This window comes from Triticum aestivum, chromosome 2A (genome assembly GCF_018294505.1).
Source record: "Triticum aestivum cultivar Chinese Spring chromosome 2A, IWGSC CS RefSeq v2.1, whole genome shotgun sequence".
Classification (NCBI taxonomy): Eukaryota; Viridiplantae; Streptophyta; class Magnoliopsida; order Poales; family Poaceae; genus Triticum; species Triticum aestivum.
This window is the reverse complement of record NC_057797.1, coordinates 555,012,184-555,030,670: the sequence shown is the minus strand read 5'-3', so window position 1 is coordinate 555,030,670 and position 18,487 is coordinate 555,012,184.

Here is an 18,487-nt window from a genome sequence, read left to right as displayed (position 1 = left end):
TGTTGATCCTTTGATATTGCAACTCTACCTAGACCCAATACCTTGCTTTTACCAGTGTCAGCAAATGTGATGTGACTTTTGTCTGATGGACGTAAAGTTGAGTCCATGAGAAGGCTTCGCTTGCCAGTCATGTGATTTGTACACCCACTATCAATAATCCATTCTGAAGTAGCTGGTGTCGTACCCTACAGTGCAGTTAGGGGGATAGGCTTCACGAAGAGAATTGTGAAGCAAAAACATTTGACGAACCAGTGGATTATTAAAGCTTAGATCAAGATTAGGACTGATAGGGCAGGTTGCAAGCGATTCAGAAACAAAGTACATAGTAAGACCATTTGGGCATTTGATCTTGCGCCCTACAAGATGTTTAAGGTCCCGAGCAATAGTGTCAGACGATTTTGGTTTTCGGCTGAAGACCTTTTCCTGCAAAAGAGAGTTAAGCTTTCTTAGCCACCCACATCTTCATGGGTGGCTTCGAAGCAATAAGTCTAAGTGCAGCATCTGAGAACTTTGGCTTTGGATCCCTAGCAAAAAGTCTTACAGGTGGGCAATAGTATTCATAAGAGTAAGCAGAATAGTTCTTGGTCTTATGAACATGGCGGTTTGATGAACCGCGCTCATATTCATAGGCCTGAGTATGGCTTCCTTGCAAAACATTTGCGTTAGTGTGACTCAGGTGAGTCCTCTGTCTGTATGAAGCCTTTGGACCGTATGAGGCCTGTGGTCTGGGGTTTGTCTTCTTCACCTGTGGTGTCATGATGACATTCATAGGAAGATTCTCCAAACACCTTTTCGGCACCCAGATCTTCTTCATAGGCGGTCCATTCCTATAGTTAGTACCAATATACCCGGCAAACACTTCACCATTATGATTCTTAAACAGTTTGTAGTTTGCATCAAAGGATTCATCAATAACAACGGGGTTAGCACAAGTGAAGCCAGATAGAGTGGATGGATCTGCTGAAGGTTCCTTTGCAGCAACCCATGTGGTTTTGGGGTACTGCTCAGGTTTCCAGTAAGAGCCATCAGCATTCATTTTCCTTATGAACTAGCACCCTCTTTCCTAGGGTTTCGGTTCAGGATCTGCCTTTTGAGGACATCACATAGTGTCTGATGCCCTTTGAGACTTTTGTACATCCCTGTTTCAAGCAGTGTCTTCAACCTAGCATTCTCATCAGCAATAGCAGTGGTGTCCTCAGCAGAGGGGTTAGTTTCCACATCAACAGTTGAAGATATTGCAACAGTAGCAGCAGTAGAACATTCAGCAACAGAAGTAGCGTTATCGCGCCCAATACATTTAAGACATGGTGGTTCAAATCCTTCCTGAGTTGAACTGATCTGTTTGGCGCGAAGTGACTCGTTTTCTTTTTGAAGATCTTCATGAGCCGCTCTCAATTTCTCAAGATCTTTCTTCCTTTGAAGATAGTCATAGGAAAGCCTTTCATGAGCTGTTGAGAGCGTTTCATGACGACTTTCAAGTTCCTCATACTTAACATGAAGATTTTTTATGTCTTCAATTAAGGACTGAGATCGAGTCATTTCAGCGTCTAACAGATCATCGCTTTTGTCTAATAGTTTTTGAATGTGTTCCATGGTTTTCTGTTGTTCAGTTGCAATTTTAGCAAGTGTTTTGTAGCTGGGTTTGGAAACACAATCAGAGTCATCGTCACTAGATGTTTGATAGTGAGTAGTGCGTGTGTTTACCTTGGCACCACGTGCCATGAAGCAGTAGGAAGGAGCAGAGTAGTCCTTGTCATTTGCATCGGTGTCGGTGATGAAGTCATTTTCTTCAGTGTTGAAGATGGACTTGGCAACGTATGCTGTAGCCAGACTTGCAATGCCAGAATCGGACTCCTCCTTAGACTCCACCTCCGCCTCCTCAGATGCGGACTCATCCTCAGAGTCCATTTCCTTGCCAACAAACGCACGTGCCTTGCCATATGAGCTCTTCTTGTGTGATGAAGACTTGGAGGAAGACTTGGAAGAAGATTTTGAGTATTTCTTCTTCTTCTTGCCGTCAGAGTCATACTCCTTGCTCTTCTTCTTCTTGTTGTTCTCATTGTCCCACTGTGGACACTCAGAGATGTAGTGGCCAGGTTTCTTGCACTTGTGACATGTTCTCTTCTTGTAGTCATGAGCAGAAGCTTCATCATTCCTTGAGCTTGATCGTGAAGACTTTCGGAAGCCTTTCTTCTTGGTGAATTTTTGGAACTTCTTCACAAGCATAGCAAGCTCCCTTCCAATGTCTTCAGGATCATCAGAACTGCCGTCAGACTCTTCTTCAGATGAGGAGACAACCTTTGCCTTCAAGGCACGAGTTCGCCCATAGTTGGGACCGTAGATGTCTCTTTTCTCAGAAAGCTGAAACTCGTGTGTGTTGAGCCTTTCAAGTATGTCAGACGGATCGAGTGTCTTGAAATCAGGACGTTCTTGAATCATCAGGGCTAGGGTGTCAAACGAACTATCAAGTGATCTTAGGAGTGTCTTGACGACTTCATGCTTGGTGATCTCAGTAGCGCCGAGGGCTTGAAGCTCATTTGTGATGTCAGTGAGTCGATCGAACATGAGCTAGACATTCTCATTGTCATTTCTCTTGAAGCGGTTGAAGAGGTTGCGAAGGACATTGATTCTCTGATCTCTCTGGGTTGAGACGCCTTCGTTAACCTTGGATAGCCAGTCCCAGACTAGCTTAGATGTTTCCAAAGCACTCACGCGGCCATACTGTCCTTTGGTCAGATGACCACAGATGATATTCTTGGCAGTAGAGTCCAGTTGAACGAACTTCTTGACATCAGCGACAGTGACACCTTCTCCAGCCTTGGGAACGCCGTTCTTGATGACATACCATAGGTCGACATCAATGGCTTCAAGATGCATGCGCATCTTATTCTTCCAGTAGGGATATTCAGTTCCATCGAAGACGAGGCACGCAGCGGAGACTTTAATTATCCCTGCAGTCGACATAGCTAAAACTCCAGGTGGTTAAACCGAATCACACAGAACAAGGGAGTACCTTGCTCTGATACCAATTGAAAGTGCTAGTGATCGACTAGAGGGGGGGTGAATAGGCGATTTTTATGAAAGTCTTCAAAACATGTGAGTTTCGAAGACAAATGATAGAAATAAACCTATTATCATGCAGTGGAAGGTAGACTACACTAGGAAAACCATAGTCATGTATTCAATGAAGTGAAAGCATAATGACAAATAGCAGCTAGGCAGTAAGGATCAGGTAGGAAGATGTTAAGAAGCCAATCAGTACATGTAATCACTTAGTGTAGTCAAATGGTGATGCTATCGTACAATGACTTCACAAGAACCAACAGTAAGTAAGGGAAGGGAAGGACGAAACCAGTGACTCGTTGAAGAGAATGATTTGTCGGACCAGTTCCAGTTGCTGTGACAACTGTACGTCTGGTTAGGGAGGCTGAGATTCAACTCAGAAGACCTCGTCTTCACCTTATTCCCCTTGAGCTAAGGACACCCAGTCCTCGCCCAATTACTCTGGTAAGTCTTCAAGGTAGACTTCCAAACCTTCAAAGACTTCGATCACCGGTGATCCACAATGACTCTTGGATGCTCAGAACGTGACGCCTAACCGGCTGGAGGATTCACAGTGTTGGGGATCGTAGCAGAAATTCAAAATTTTCTACACATCACCAAGATCAATCTATGTAGTAATCTAGCAACGAGGGGAAGGAGAGTGCATCTACATACCCTTGTAGATCGCTAAGCGGAAGCGTTCAAGTGAACGGGGTTGATGGAGTCGTACTCGTCGTGATCCAAATCACCGATGATCCTAGTGCCGAACGGACGGCACCTCCGTGTTCAACACACGTACAACCCGGTGACGTCTCCTACGCCTTGATCCAGCAAGGGGAGAAGGAGAGGTTGGGGAAGACTCCATCCAGAAGCAGCACGACAGCATGGTGGTGGTGGAGGAGCGTGGGACTCCAGCAGGGCTTCGCCAAGCACTACGAGAGACGAGGAGGAAGAGGGGTAGGGCTGCGCCAAGAAGGTGATGTTTTCGTGTCTTTGGCAGCCCAAAACCTCAAGTATATATAGGGGGAGGGGAGGGGCTGCGCCCCCACCTAGGTTTCCACCCCTAGGGGTGGCGGCCAACCCTAGATCCCATCTAGGGGGCGGCCAAGGGGGGAGAGAGGGGGGGCGCACCACTAGGTGGGCCTTAGGCCCATCTGAGCCTACGGTTTCCCCCTTTTCCCTTCTCTCTTTGCCTTGGGCCCTGGTGGGGGGGGGGGCGCACCAGCCCACCTGGGGCTGGTCCCCTCTCACACTTGGTCCACGCAGCCCTCTGGGGCAGGTAGCCCCACCTGGTGGACCCCCGGGACCCTCCCGGTGGTCCCGGTACGTTACCGATAGCACCCGAAACTTTTCCGGTGACCAAAATAGGACTTCCCATATATAAATCTTTACCTCCGGACCATTCCGGAACTCATCGTGATGTCCAGGATCTCATCCGGGACTCCGAACAACATTCGGTAACCGCGCACATACTTTCCCTATAACCCTAGCGTCATCGAACCTTAAGTGTGTAGACCCTACGGGTTCGGGAACCATGCAGACATGACCGACACACCTCTCCGGCCAATAACCAACAGCGGGATCTGGATACCCATGTTGGCTCCCACATGTTCCACGATGATCTCATCGGATGAACCACGATGTCAAGGACTTAATCAATCCCGTATACAATTCCCTTTGTCTAGCGGTACGATACTTGCCCGAGATTCGATCGTCGGTATCCGATACCTTGTTCAATCTTGTTACCGGCAAGTCTCTTTACTCCTTCAGTAACACATCATCCCGTGATCAACTCCTTGATCACATTGCGCACATTATGATGATGTCCTACCGAGTGGGCCCAGAGATACCTCTCCGTTTACACGGAGTGACAAATCCCAGTCTCGATTCGTGCCAACCCAATAGACACTTTCGGAGATACCTGTAGTGAACCTTTATAGCCACCCAGTTACGTTGTGATGTTTGGCACACCCAAAGCACTCCTACGGTATCCGGGAGTTGCATAATCTCATTGTCTAAGGAAATGATACTTGACATTAGAAAATCTTTAGCATACGAACTACACGATCTTTGTGCTAGGCTTAGGATTGGGTCTTGTCCATCACATCATTCTCCTAATGATGTGATCCCGTTATCAACGACATCCAATGTCCATGGTCAGGAAACCGTAACCATCTATTGATCAACGAGCTAGTCAACTAGAGGCTTACTAGGGACATGGTGTTGTCTATGTATCCACACATGTATCTGAGTTTCCTATCAATACAATTCTAGCATGGATAATAAACGATTATCATGAACAAGGAAATATAATAATAACCAATTTATTATTGCCTCTAGGGCATATTTCCAACAGTCTCCCACTTGCACTAGAGTCAATAATCTAGTTCACATCGCCATGTGATTAACACTCATAGGTCACATCGCCATGTGACCAACATCCAAGAGTTTACTAGACTCAATGATCTAGTTCTCATCACTTTGTGATAAACACTCAAAGAGTTCTGGGTTTGATCATGTTATGCTTGTGAGAGAGGTTGTAGTCAACGGGTCTTGCCATATTTAGATCCCTATGTATTTCGCAAAACTTTATATCGTAGATGCTGCTACCACGTTCCACTTGGAGCTATTCCAAATTGTTGCTCCATTATACGTATCCGGTATCTCTACTAAGAGCTATCCGGATAGGTGTTAAGCTTGCATCGACGTAACTCTTTATGTCGAACTCTTTATCACCTCCATAACCGAGAAACATTTCCTTATTCCTCTAAGGACAATTTTGACCGCTATCTGGTGATCCAGTCCTAGATCACCTTTGTACCCTCTTGCCAGACATGTGGCAAGGCACACATGAGGTGCGGTACTCAGCATGGCATACCGTATAGAGCCTATGACAAGAGCATAGGGGACGACCTTCGTCCTTCCTCTTTCTTCTGCTGTGGTCAAGTTTTGAGTCTTACTCAACTTCACACCTTACAACTCAGGTAAGAACCCCTTCTTTGACTGATCTATTTTGAAATCCTTCAAAAACATGTCAAGTTGTGCGTTCTTTGAAAGTATCATCAGGTGTTTTGATCTATCTCTAGAGATCTTGATGCCCAATATGTAAGCAGCTTTATCCAGGTCTTCCTTTGAAAAACACTCTTCAAAAAACCGTTTATGCTTTCCAGAAATTCTACATCATTTCGAATCAACAATATGTCATCCACATATACTTATCATAAATGTTGTAGTGCTCCCACTCACTTTCTTGTAAATACAAGTTTCTAGCAAACATTGTATAAACCTAAAAGCTTTGATCACTCCATCAAAGCATATATTCCGATTCCGAGATGCTTGCTCTAGTCCATAGAAGGATCGCTGGAGCCAGCATACCTTTTAGCATCCTTAGGATCGACAAAACCCTTTATTGTATCACATACAACTTTTCTTACGAAAAACTGGTAAGAAAACTTGTTTTGACATCCATCTGTAAGATTTCATAATCGAAAAATACAGCTAATGCTATCATAATTCTGATGGACTCAAGCATCGCTACGGGTGAGAAATTCTCATCGTAGTCAACTCCTTGAACTTGTGAAAAGACTCTTTCCCACAAGTCGAGCTTCATAGACGGTAACATTACCGCCCACGCCCGTCTTCTTCTTAAAGATCCATTTATTCTCAATGGCTTGCCGATCATCGGGCAAGTCCACCAAAGTCCATACTTTGTTCTGATATATGGATCCTATCTCGGATTTCATGGCTTCTAACCATTTGTCAGAATACGGGCCCACCATCGCTTCTCCATAGCTCATAGGTTCATTGTTGTCTTAACAACATGATATCTAAGACAGGATTACCGTACCACTTAGGAGTAATACATATCCTTGTCGACCTACGAGGTTCGATAGCAACTTGATCTGAAGCTTCATGATCACTATCGTTAACTTTCTATTCAACAGACGTAGGCGCCACAGAAGACATCTTTCTGTGTTGCATCACTCTCTGGTTGAAGTAAAGGTTCGACAACCTCATCAAGTTCTATCTTCCTCCCACTCAATTCTTTCGAGAGAAACTTCTTCTCGAGAAAGGACCCGTTCTTAGTGACAAACAATTTGCCCTCGGATCTGAGATAGAAGGTATACCCAACTGTCACCTTTGGGTATCCTATGAAGATGTGTTTGTCCGGTTTGGGTTCGAGCTTCTCCGGCTAAAGCCTTAAGCATCACAGCCCCAAACATTAAGAAACGACAACTTTGGTTTCTTGCCAAACCAATGCTCATACGACATCGTCTCAATGGACTTAGATGGTGTCCTCTAAAGTGAATGCAGCTGTCTCTAACACATAACCTCAAAATGAAAACGGTAGATTGGTAAGAGACATCATAGATCGCACCATATCTCATAGGGTTCGATTACGACGGCCGGACACACCATTACAACTGTGGTGTTCCAGGTGGCTTCAACTGTGAAACAATTCCACAATGTCTTAAGTGATTTGCCAAACTCATAACTCAGAAAATCCCCTTTTGATCAGATCGTAGGAACATGATCTTCTTTGTTATGATGATTCTTAACTTCACTCTGAAATCGCTTGAACTTTTCAAACGTTTCAGACTTGTGCTTCATTAGGTAGATATACCTATATCTACCCAAATCGTTAGTGAAGATGAGAAAATAGCGATATCCACCGCACGCCTCAATTCTCATTGGATCACACGCATCAGCATGCATGATTTCCAACAAGTCACTTGCCCGTTTCATTGTACCTGAAAATGGGGTCTTAGTCATCCTGCCCATGAGGCATGGCTCGCATGTGTCAAGTGATTCAAAATCAAGTGACTCCAAACATCCATTGACATGGAGTTTCTTCATGCATCTTACGCCAATATGACCTAAGTGGCAGTGCCACGAGAAAGTGGTACTATCATTATTAACTCTACATCTTTTGGCGTGAACATGTGTATCACCACGACCGAGATTCAATGAACCATTCACATAGGGTGCATGACCATGAAAGGTATCATTCATGTAAACAGAATAACCATTATTCTCTAACTTAAATGAATGATCGTATTGCAATGAACATGATCTAATCATATTCATTCTCAACGTAGACACCTGATAACATTTATCTAGGTTCAATACTAATCCCGAAGGCAGATGGAGCGTGCGATGGTGATCTCATCAACTTTGGAAACACTTCCAACACACATCATCACCTTGCCCTCAGCCAGTCTCCGTTTAGTTCGTAGCTTTTGCTTCAAGTCACCAATAATAGTAACTGAACCGGTATCCAATATCCAGGTGCTACCAGGAGTACTAGTGAGGTACACATTAATAACACGTATAAATTTTGTTGAAGTTGCCAACCTTCTTATCTACCATGCATTTGGGGTAATTCCGCTATCAGTGACCGTTCCCTTTACAATAGAAGCATTTAGTCTCGGGTTTGGGTTCAACCTTGGGTTCCTTTACTGGAGCGGCAACTGGTTTGCCATCCATGAAGTTTCCCTTCTAGCCCTTGCCCTTCTTGAAACCAGTGGTCTTATTAAACCATCAACACTTGATGCTCCTTCTTGATTTCTACCTTTTGCGGTCTTAAGCACCGCGAACAGCTCCGGGATCAACTCCATCCCTCGCATGTCATAGTTCATCACGAAGATCTAGTAGCTTAGTGATAGTGGCTAGAGAACTCAGTCAATCACTATCTTATCTGGAAGTTTAACTCCCACTTGATTTAAGTGATTGTAGCACCCAGACATTCTGAGTACATGCTCACTAGCTGAGCTATTCTCCTCCATCTTGTTGGCAAAAGAACTTGTCAGAGGTCTCACACCTCTCAACACGGGCATGAGCCTGAAATCCCAATTTCAGCTCTTGGAACATCTCATATGTTCTATGGCGTTCAAAACGTCATTGGAATCCCGATTCTAAGCCGTAAAGTATGGTGCACTAAACTATCAAGTAGTCACCAGGATGTGTCTGTCAGGTGTTCACAACATCCACAGACGATGTTGTAGGGGCTTGCACATCGAGCAGTGCATTAAAGACGTAAGCCTTCTGTGTAGCATTGAGGACACTCCTCGGACTACGGACCTAGTCCGCATCAGTGCTTACAATATCTTTCAACTTGGTCTTTCTCTAGGAACATATTGAAATAGGGAGCTACAACATGAGCTATTTATCTACAACATATTTGCAAAGACAATTTAGACTATGTTCATGATAATTGAGTTCATTTAATGAACTCCCACTCAAATAGACATCCCTCTAGTCATCTAAGTGAAACATGATCCGAGTCAACTAGGCCGTGTCCGATCATCACGTGAGACGGGCTAGTCAACATCGGTGAACATCTTCATGTTGATCGTATCTTCTATACGACTCATGCTCGACCTTTCGGTCTTCCGTGTTCCGAGGCCATGTCTGTACATGCTAGGCTCGTCAAGTCAACCTAAGTGTATTGCGTGTGTAAATCTGGCTTACACCCGTTGTATTCGAACGTTAGAATCTATCACACCCGATCATCACGTGGTGCTTCGAAACGACGAACCTTCGCAACGGTGCACAGTTAGGGGGAACACTTTCTTGAAATTTTAGTGAGGGATCATCTTATTTAAGCTACCGTCGTTCTAAGCAAATAAGATGTAAAACATGATAAACATCACATGCAATCAAATAGTGACATGATATGGCCAATATCATTTTGCTCCTTTTGATCTCCATCTTCGGGGCTCCATGATCATCGTTGTCACCGGCATGACACCATGATCTCCATCATCATGATCTCCATCATCGTGTCTTCTTGAAGTTGTCTCATCATCTATTACTTCTACTACTATGGCTAACGCTTTAGCAATAAAGTAAAGTAATTACATGACGTTTATGTTGACACGCAGGTCATAAATAAATTAAGACAACTCCTATGGCTCCTGCCGGTTGTCATACTCATCGACATGCAAGTCGTGATTCCTATTACAAGAACACGATCAATCTCATACATCACATATATCATTCATCACACCCTTTTGTCCACATCACATCACAAGGCATATGCTGCAAAAACAAGTTAGACGACCTCTAATTGTTGTTGCAAGTTTTTACGTGGCTGCTATAGGTTTCTAGCAAGAACGTTTCTTACCTACGCAAAAACCACAACGTGATATGCCAATTTCTATTTACCCTTCACAAGGACCCTTTTCATCGAATCTGATCCGACTAAAGTGGGAGAGACAGACACCCGCTAGCCACCTTATGCAACTAGTGCATGTCAGTCGGTGGAACCAGTCTCACGTAAGAGTACGTGTAAGGTCGGTCCGGGCCGCTTCATCCCACGATGCCGCCGAATCAAGATAAGACTAGTAATGGCAAGAAAATTGACAAAATCAACACCCACAACAACTTGTGTTCTACTCGTGCATAGAAACTACGCATAGACCTAGCTCATGATGCCACTGTTGGGGATCGTAGCAGAAATTCAAAATTTTCTACGCATCACCAAGATCAATCTATGTAGTAATCTAGCAACGAGGGGAAGGAGAGTGCATCTACATACCCTTGTAGATCGCTAAGCGGAAGCGTTCAAGTGAACGGGGTTGATGGAGTCGTACTTGTCGTGATCCAAATCACCGATGATCCTAGTGTCGAACGGACGGCACCTCCGTGTTCAACACACGTACAACCCGGTGACGTCTCCTACGCCTTGATCCAGCAAGGGGAGAAGGAGAGGTTTGGGAAGACTCCATCCAGCAGCAGCACGACAGCGTGGTGGTGGTGGAGGAGTGCGGGACTCCAGTAGGGCTTCGCCAAGCACTACGAGAGATGAGAAGGAAGAGGGGTAGGGCTGCGCCAAGAAGGAGATGTTTTCGTGTCTCTGGCAGCCCAAAACCTCAAGTATATATAGGGGGAGGGGAGGGGCTGCGCCCCCACCTAGGTTTCCACCCCTAGGAGTGGCGGCCAGCCCTAGATCCCATCTAGGGGGCGGCCAAGGGGGGAGAGAGGGAGGGGCACACCACTAGGTGGGCCTTAGGCCCATCTGAGCCTAGGGTTTCCCCTTTTTCGCTTCTCTCTTCGCCTTGGGCCCTGATGGGGGGGGGGCGCACCAGCCCACCTGGGGCTGGTCCCCTCTCACACTTGGCCCACGCAGCCCTGTGGGGCAGGTAGCCCCACCTGGTGGACCCCCGGGACCCTCCCGGTGGTCCCGGTACGTTACCGATAGCACCCGAAACTTTTCCGGTGACCAAAACAGGACTTCCCATATATAAATCTTTACCTCCGGACCATTCCGAAACTCCTCGTGATGTCCGGGATCTCATCCGGGACTCCGAACAACATTCGGTAACCGCGTACATACTTTCCCTATAACCCTAGCGTCATCGAACCTTAAGTGTGTAGACCCTACGGGTTCGGGAACCATGCAGACATGACCGACACACCTCTCCGGCCAATAACCAACAGCGGGATCTGGATACCCATGTTGGCTCCCACATGTTCCATGATGATCCCATCGGATGAACCACGATGTCAAGGACTTAATCAATCCCGTATACAATTCCCTTTGTCTAGCGGTACGATACTTGCCCGAGATTCGATCGTCGGTATCCCGATACCTTGTTCAATCTCGTTACCGGCAAGTCTATTTACTCGTTCCGTAACACATCATCCCGTGATCAACTCCTTGATCACATTGTGCACATTATGATGATGTCCTACCGAGTGGGCCCAGAGATACCTCTCCGTTTACACGGAGTGACAAATCCCAGTCTCGATTCGTGCCAACCCAATAGACACTTTCGGAGATACCTGTAGTGAACCTTTATAGCCACCTAGTTATGTTGTGACGTTTGGCACACCCAAAGCACTCCTACGGTATCCGGGAGTTGCACAATCTCATGGTCTAAGGAAATGATACTTGACATTAGAAAAGCTTTAGCATACGAACTACACGATCTTTGTGCTAGGCTTAGGATTGGGTCTTGTCCATCACATCATTCTCCTAATGATGTGATCCCGTTATCAACGACATCCAATGTCCATGGTCAGGAAACCGTAACCATCTATTGATCAACGAGCTAGTCAACTAGAGGCTTACTAGGGACATGGTGTTGTCTATGTATCCACACATGTATCTGAGTTTCCTATCAATACAATTCTAGCATGGATAATAAACGATTATCATTAACAAGGAAATATAATAATAACCAATTTATTATTGCCTCTAGGGCATATTTCCAACACACAGTCCTCAAGTGTAATAAGTTGTCAGATCACACAGACAAGAAGACTTAAGTGATGCCTAACACTCTTTGGCTCTGGGTGGTTAGGGCTTTATCCTCTCAAGGAATTCTCTCTCAAAGGCTTCGAGGTGGGTTGCTCTCAAACGACAAAAGCCGTACTTTAACTCTGAGCAGCCAACCATTTATGGTTGTAGGGGGTGGGCTATTTATAGCCACTAGGCAACCTGACCTGATTTGTCCGAAATGACCCTGGGTCACTAAGGAACTGACACGTGTTCCAACGATCAGATTTCAAACACACACAACAACTTTACTTGGGCTACAAGCAAAGCTGACTTGTCCAACTCTGAACAAGATTCGCTCTATAGTCTTCACTCGGAGACATAGGATTTTGGTTAAGCATCACTATAGTCATTCTGACTAGTTTTCTTGGACCCCACTTAACAGTATGGTGGTTCCTATGACTCAACAAAGAAGAAAAATAACTACGAAAGATCTAAGTCCTCGCGCTCCATAGTCTTCATGCGATGTCTTCTCTTGTCATAGTCTTCAAGGTGAATGTCTTCACTTACCACCTTTGACTTCAATGTCTTCATACATTTTTAGGGGTCATCTCTGGTAGGAAAACCGAATCAATGGGGGACTTCTACCTGTGTTATCCTGCAATTCTCACAAACACATTAGTCTCTCAACTAGGTTTGTTGTCAATACTCCAAAACCAACTAGGGGTGGCACTAGATGCACTTACAGACGTCATCCCGTCTGAGCCAGAACAACAACAACCAGTTGCTGAAGATATTATTGATGACCCGCCGCCTCAACACCATGAGTCCTCCATAGATCATATGGATGTTGAACCGGATGTTTCTAAGCCGCCAAGCCCGATTAAGCCCGCCGAGGAGAAAGCTGATGATGTTATCGTTACTGGGGTTGGATTCATAGCTCCGGGTCAACCTACTGCCTTATCTAAGCACAATGCCAAGGAAGAAGTTTCTGCTGAAGATAAAGGCAAGTGGAAGGTGGACTCGGATAGCTACGCCCATTTCAGTGCCCAAGACATCCACTCTGGTTACTTGAACCGTCTGTACACCAGCCGTGACTTTGAAGCCGGTTTAGTGAATCTGATGAAAGAGCGCTACGAGGTAAACGCCGCAACTCCTTTCTATATGAATATACTTCCCTTAGCCGCCAAGTTTATTGGACATGATAGAATAGAATGCATAGTAAACTTCAATAGTTGCATGGATCAAAATCCAGTAGCCCCCAAGGGCCGGTTTATACTTTCAATATGAACCAGGACTTGTAATATCAGCATTTCAACGTTGCGTGTGTAGCCTCCAAGGGCCGGCTTAACAAATATGTTAAATCAGGACTTTAAGTAACAAGAATTAATATTGCAACCATAGCCCCCAAGGGCCGGCTTAATCAGTGATGAATAAGTCGGGACTAATCTGCCTGTTTTAAAATCAACAACCCAATGTATTGTCTTTATAGGCCGGATCACATCATTTGTCCGGATCATGAATTGTTTTGGAAAAGAGCAATAGGCATTAGCCCCCAAGTGCCAAGGATAATATTTATATTGTGCTTGGGACTTTGAAAATTTTGTCTTCAAAAATAGCAATATGCATTAGCCCCCAAGTGCCAAGAGTAATACTTGTATTGTGCTTGGGACTTTTGAAAGGGTAATCATGATTGTAATCTTGTCTGTGTGCGCTTATGTCACATGCTTAATTGACTGAGAAGGACTCGCAGCTCAATGATTTGAAGGCCAACATAAAGACTTAACAATCTTTAACATCCAAGCCACAATCAGAATTGAGGATTTCTTTGGAAAACATTGAGAAGCTCGAGTAGACCTTCAGTGCTGACAGAGATAGCTAGGAGACTGAAACAACGGCTCTATTGAAAAGAGCAGAAGAAGCTGAAGCTGCTCTTAAGCCGGTGACTGATGAATTGTCCGGCTTAAGGCAGTAAATTACTAACATGTCACTAGCTATCTTTGGTAAATATTAGCCCCTCTTCCATTTATCCCATTGAATCTGTTATAAACTGTGTCAGCTTAATAAGAAAATGAATTGATACAGGCTCTCGAAGCGTCAATTTGGGCTCAGACATGCACGTCCGGTTGAAGGCTGTCTACACTCTCGTAGAACAACTATATACTGGTGCTCAACGGACCATTGCTGCTGCTCTTCACAAAAAATGGTCGCCTACTCTTATCAAGGAGACATTGGAAAGATTGTCAGTAGTGCCCGAAAGGAGTGAAGAACTGAAATGAGCCTCTACCAGAGCCGACACTTTAACTGCCCTAAGCCGGGCGAAAGCGTGGCAAGCAGATCTTGATCCGGAGGATCTGGCCAATGGTTGCCCAAGCGTAAAAGAAGATGGGACGCCCTTCAGTGCAGATGATTTTGTAGACATAGTAAGATCAATGTGCCCATTGGCAACCTAGCTAGCTAAAGAAACCAATCTATCACAGTATCAGGTGGCTTATGACACTGATAATAAAAAGGTGAAAGCGCCGATTCATCAGGAGACAGATCGCATCCCGCCAATTCGTAAGCATACCTTCGCTCCTGACATTGATCCATCAAACCTTATTGATAATGAGGCTGTGTTTAGAGCGTTGACCGGTATCGACTTGGCTACGCCTGACTTCCAGCTGATGGATAACCAATGAGTTGAAGATGAAGAAGAAGCACAAAATGACCCAGAGGCTTCAACTCGCCAACAGTCACGAGCTAGCTTATCAAGCGAAGTACTTTATTGTGTTTGACATTTCCAAAACATTTATTCTTGTTGGTCCACCAGATGCCTTGTAATAGGCTAGTGAAACTCTTGATCTGCCATGCCACCGTGCATGTTTTTATTTTGCATGATACTGCTGATCCACCAGTTGAGGCTATGCAACTTATGTTTATGATATCATCATGTAGATTATTTGTTTATCCCTTTTTTCCTGCACACAAACAAATCATAAGTGCCCTGACAGTTTACCATAGGGCGGGTCATGATGCCCAGTATAATTCCACTCGTGACCATAAGAGTCCATAACCAGGGTAGGGGGTAATATCCCAAATATGAGACATAATCAGGGCTGCTTGGCCCAACCCGTAAAAACCATATGGTAAGAAAAAGAGGTGATCCAAATCCAAAATAAATAAAATAAATAAAGAACCCAAAAAACACGAGGCTTTCATAGGCAGCCGAGCCAAAATATCTTCTTTAATGAAACTAGCATGATAGCCGCTGGAGTATCCGCGCTTTCTCTGAGCCGGCTCTCACATGACCCAATTGACATTTTAACCTGGATAAGTTTAGGGTCTTTAAAAGATTGACTTATCGAGAGTATGGTGAGGTCAGAGTAGCATCATGCAAAACAGGCCAGTTTAACCAAGTTTCAAGGAAGGCGGCTTATCAGCCTGAGCTTCTCCTTGCATTCTATACGCCGACTCTTTCATGACCCAATCAATGTTTTAACCTTGACAAGTTCAGGGTCTCATTTAAGAGATTGACTTGTTAAGAATAGGGCGGGTCATCCAGGATTACCTGGTCAAAGAGCATCTTGGATACAGGCCGGATAACCCAGATTTTTGGTGAATATACCTGGCATCCATGCCAATAAAGAGGGTAGATACAACTATATTCATTCAACAGGAAGCCCCCAAGTGATATGTTTCTGAGCTGTGCTCAACGGGTACCTATGTTTGAGCTGTGTTGTGCATCAAACTCTCTTTGGTCCCTGTAACTTTGGGCATCAACCCTTTTATATGAAATGATAATAAAGACTTAGTTTCGAAGAAATGAAATGATAGAGGCCCTGAAGTATCAGGGATGCCGGCTTTATTATTTTCATTATAATATATACATCATCAAAATATGTTCATCACCCGAGCTAGTGGCTCAAGTATAGTAAGGCCGAAGATGAGCGATATTCCATGGCCAATGAGTCTCCTCCTCCGATGTGCGTGAGTCCTTGTGATCTCGAACATCAATAAGATAGTATGACCCATTGTTCAGATTCTTGCTGACCACAAAAGGCCCTTCCCAAGGCGGGGATAGTTTATGCATATCAGTCTGATCCTGAATAAGCCAGAGCACCAAGTTGCCTTCTTGAAAGGTTCTGATTTTAACCCGACGGCTGTGATAACGGCACAGATCTTGCTGGTAAATCGCCAAACGAGCCACCGTAAGGTCACGCTCCTCATCCAACAGGTCAAGTGCGTCCTGACATGCTTTTTCATTATCAGCTTCCACATAAGGCGCCACACGGGGTGAATCATAACGGATGTCACTAGGGAGAACCGCCTCTGCTCCGTAAACCATGAAGAAATGTGTGTATCCCGTAGATCTGTTGGGGGTAGTATTGATACTCCATAACACTGAGGGTAACTCCCCTACCCAACAACCCGACGTCCTTTGCAAAGGGACTATAAGCCGGGGCTTGATGCCTCGCAAAATTTCTTGATTGGCTCTTTCAGCTTGACCATTAGACTGGGGGTGAGCCACTGATGATACATCAAGTCGAATATGCTCTCACTGACAAAACTGTTTCATAGCACCCTTGGACAGATTAGTGCCATTATCATTTATGATGCTATGGGGAAAACCAAACCGGAAAATCACCTTTTTGATGAATTGAACCGTCGTTGCTGCGTCACACTTGCTAACCGTTTCTGCTTCAGCCCACTTTGGAAATTTGTCAACCGCAACCAGGAGGTGGGTCTTTTTGTCCTTGGACCTTTTGAAAGGCCCAACCATATCAAGCCCCCAGACTGAAAACAGCCAAGCAATTGGAATCATCCTCAATTCTTGAGCCAGCACATGAGCTCGTCGCGCAAATTTCTGACAACCATCACATTTACTGACTAAATCCTCAGCATCAGCATGAGCCGTCAGCCAATAAAACCCATGCCGGAAAGCCTTGGCTACAAGAGACTTGGAACCGGCATGATGACCACAATCTCCTTCATGAATCTCTCGCAGAATATCATAGCCTTCTTCAGGAGAAACACAACGTTGAAACACCCTTGTAACACTGCGATGATGCAACTCTCCATTGACAATAGTCATTGACTTAGACCACTGGGTTATCTGCCTGGCCAAAGTTTCATCCTCAGGTAACTCGCCCCGTGTCATATAGGCCAAGTATGGAACTGTCCAATCGGGAATAACATGAAGAGCCGCCACTAGTTGTGCTTCCAGGTCAGGAATAGCTAAATCCTCCTCTGCAGGTAATTTGACTGAAGGTTTATGCAGAATATCCAGGAAAGTGTTAGGTGGCACCGACTTACGCTGGGACCCTAACCGGCTCAAAGCATCAGCCGCCCCATTTTTTCTGCGATCAACATGTTTCACTTGATAACCTTTGAAATGGCCAGTGATAGCATCAACCTCTCGGCGATAAGCCGCCATGAGTGGATCCTTAGAATCCCAAGTACCAGAAACTTACTAAGCCACCAGATCTGAGTCACCAAAACACCTCACCCGGCTTAAGTTCATCTCTTTGGCCATCCGAAGACCGTGAAGCAAGGCCTCATACTCCACTGCATTGTTAGTACAAGGGAACATCAACCAGAGAACGTAAGAAAATTTATCACCTCATGGGGAAGTCAAGACAATTCCAGCCCCCGAGCCCTCCAACTGCCTAGATCCATCAAAGTGAATAGTCCAATATGTGCTATCCGGCTTCTCCTCAGGCATCTGCAACTCTGTCCAATCATTGATAAAATCTACAAGTGCTTGAGACTTGATGGCTGTGCGAGGCATATACTTCAAACCATGGGGTCTAAGTTCAGTGGCCCACTTGGCTACTCGACCTGTGGCTTCTCTGTTTTGAATAATATCCCCTAAGGGAGCAGAACTAACCACAATGATGGGATGACCCAGAAAATACTGCTTGAGCTTCCGGCTAGCCATGAACACCTCATATACAAGCTTCTCCCAATGTGGATACCTCTGTTTGGACTCAATAAGCACCTCACCGATGTAGTGAACCGGCCGCTGAACCGGATACTCCTTGCCTGATTCCTTCCTTTCCACCATAATGGCTACACTGACGGCTCGGCTATTGGCAGCCACATATAACAATAAAGGCTCCTTATCAATGGGAGCAGCAAGAACCAGCGGCTCAGCCAACTGTTTCTTCAAGGCCTCAGATGCCTGATCAGCAACATCACTCCAAACAAAATGATCTGTCTTCTTCATCATCTGATAAAGAG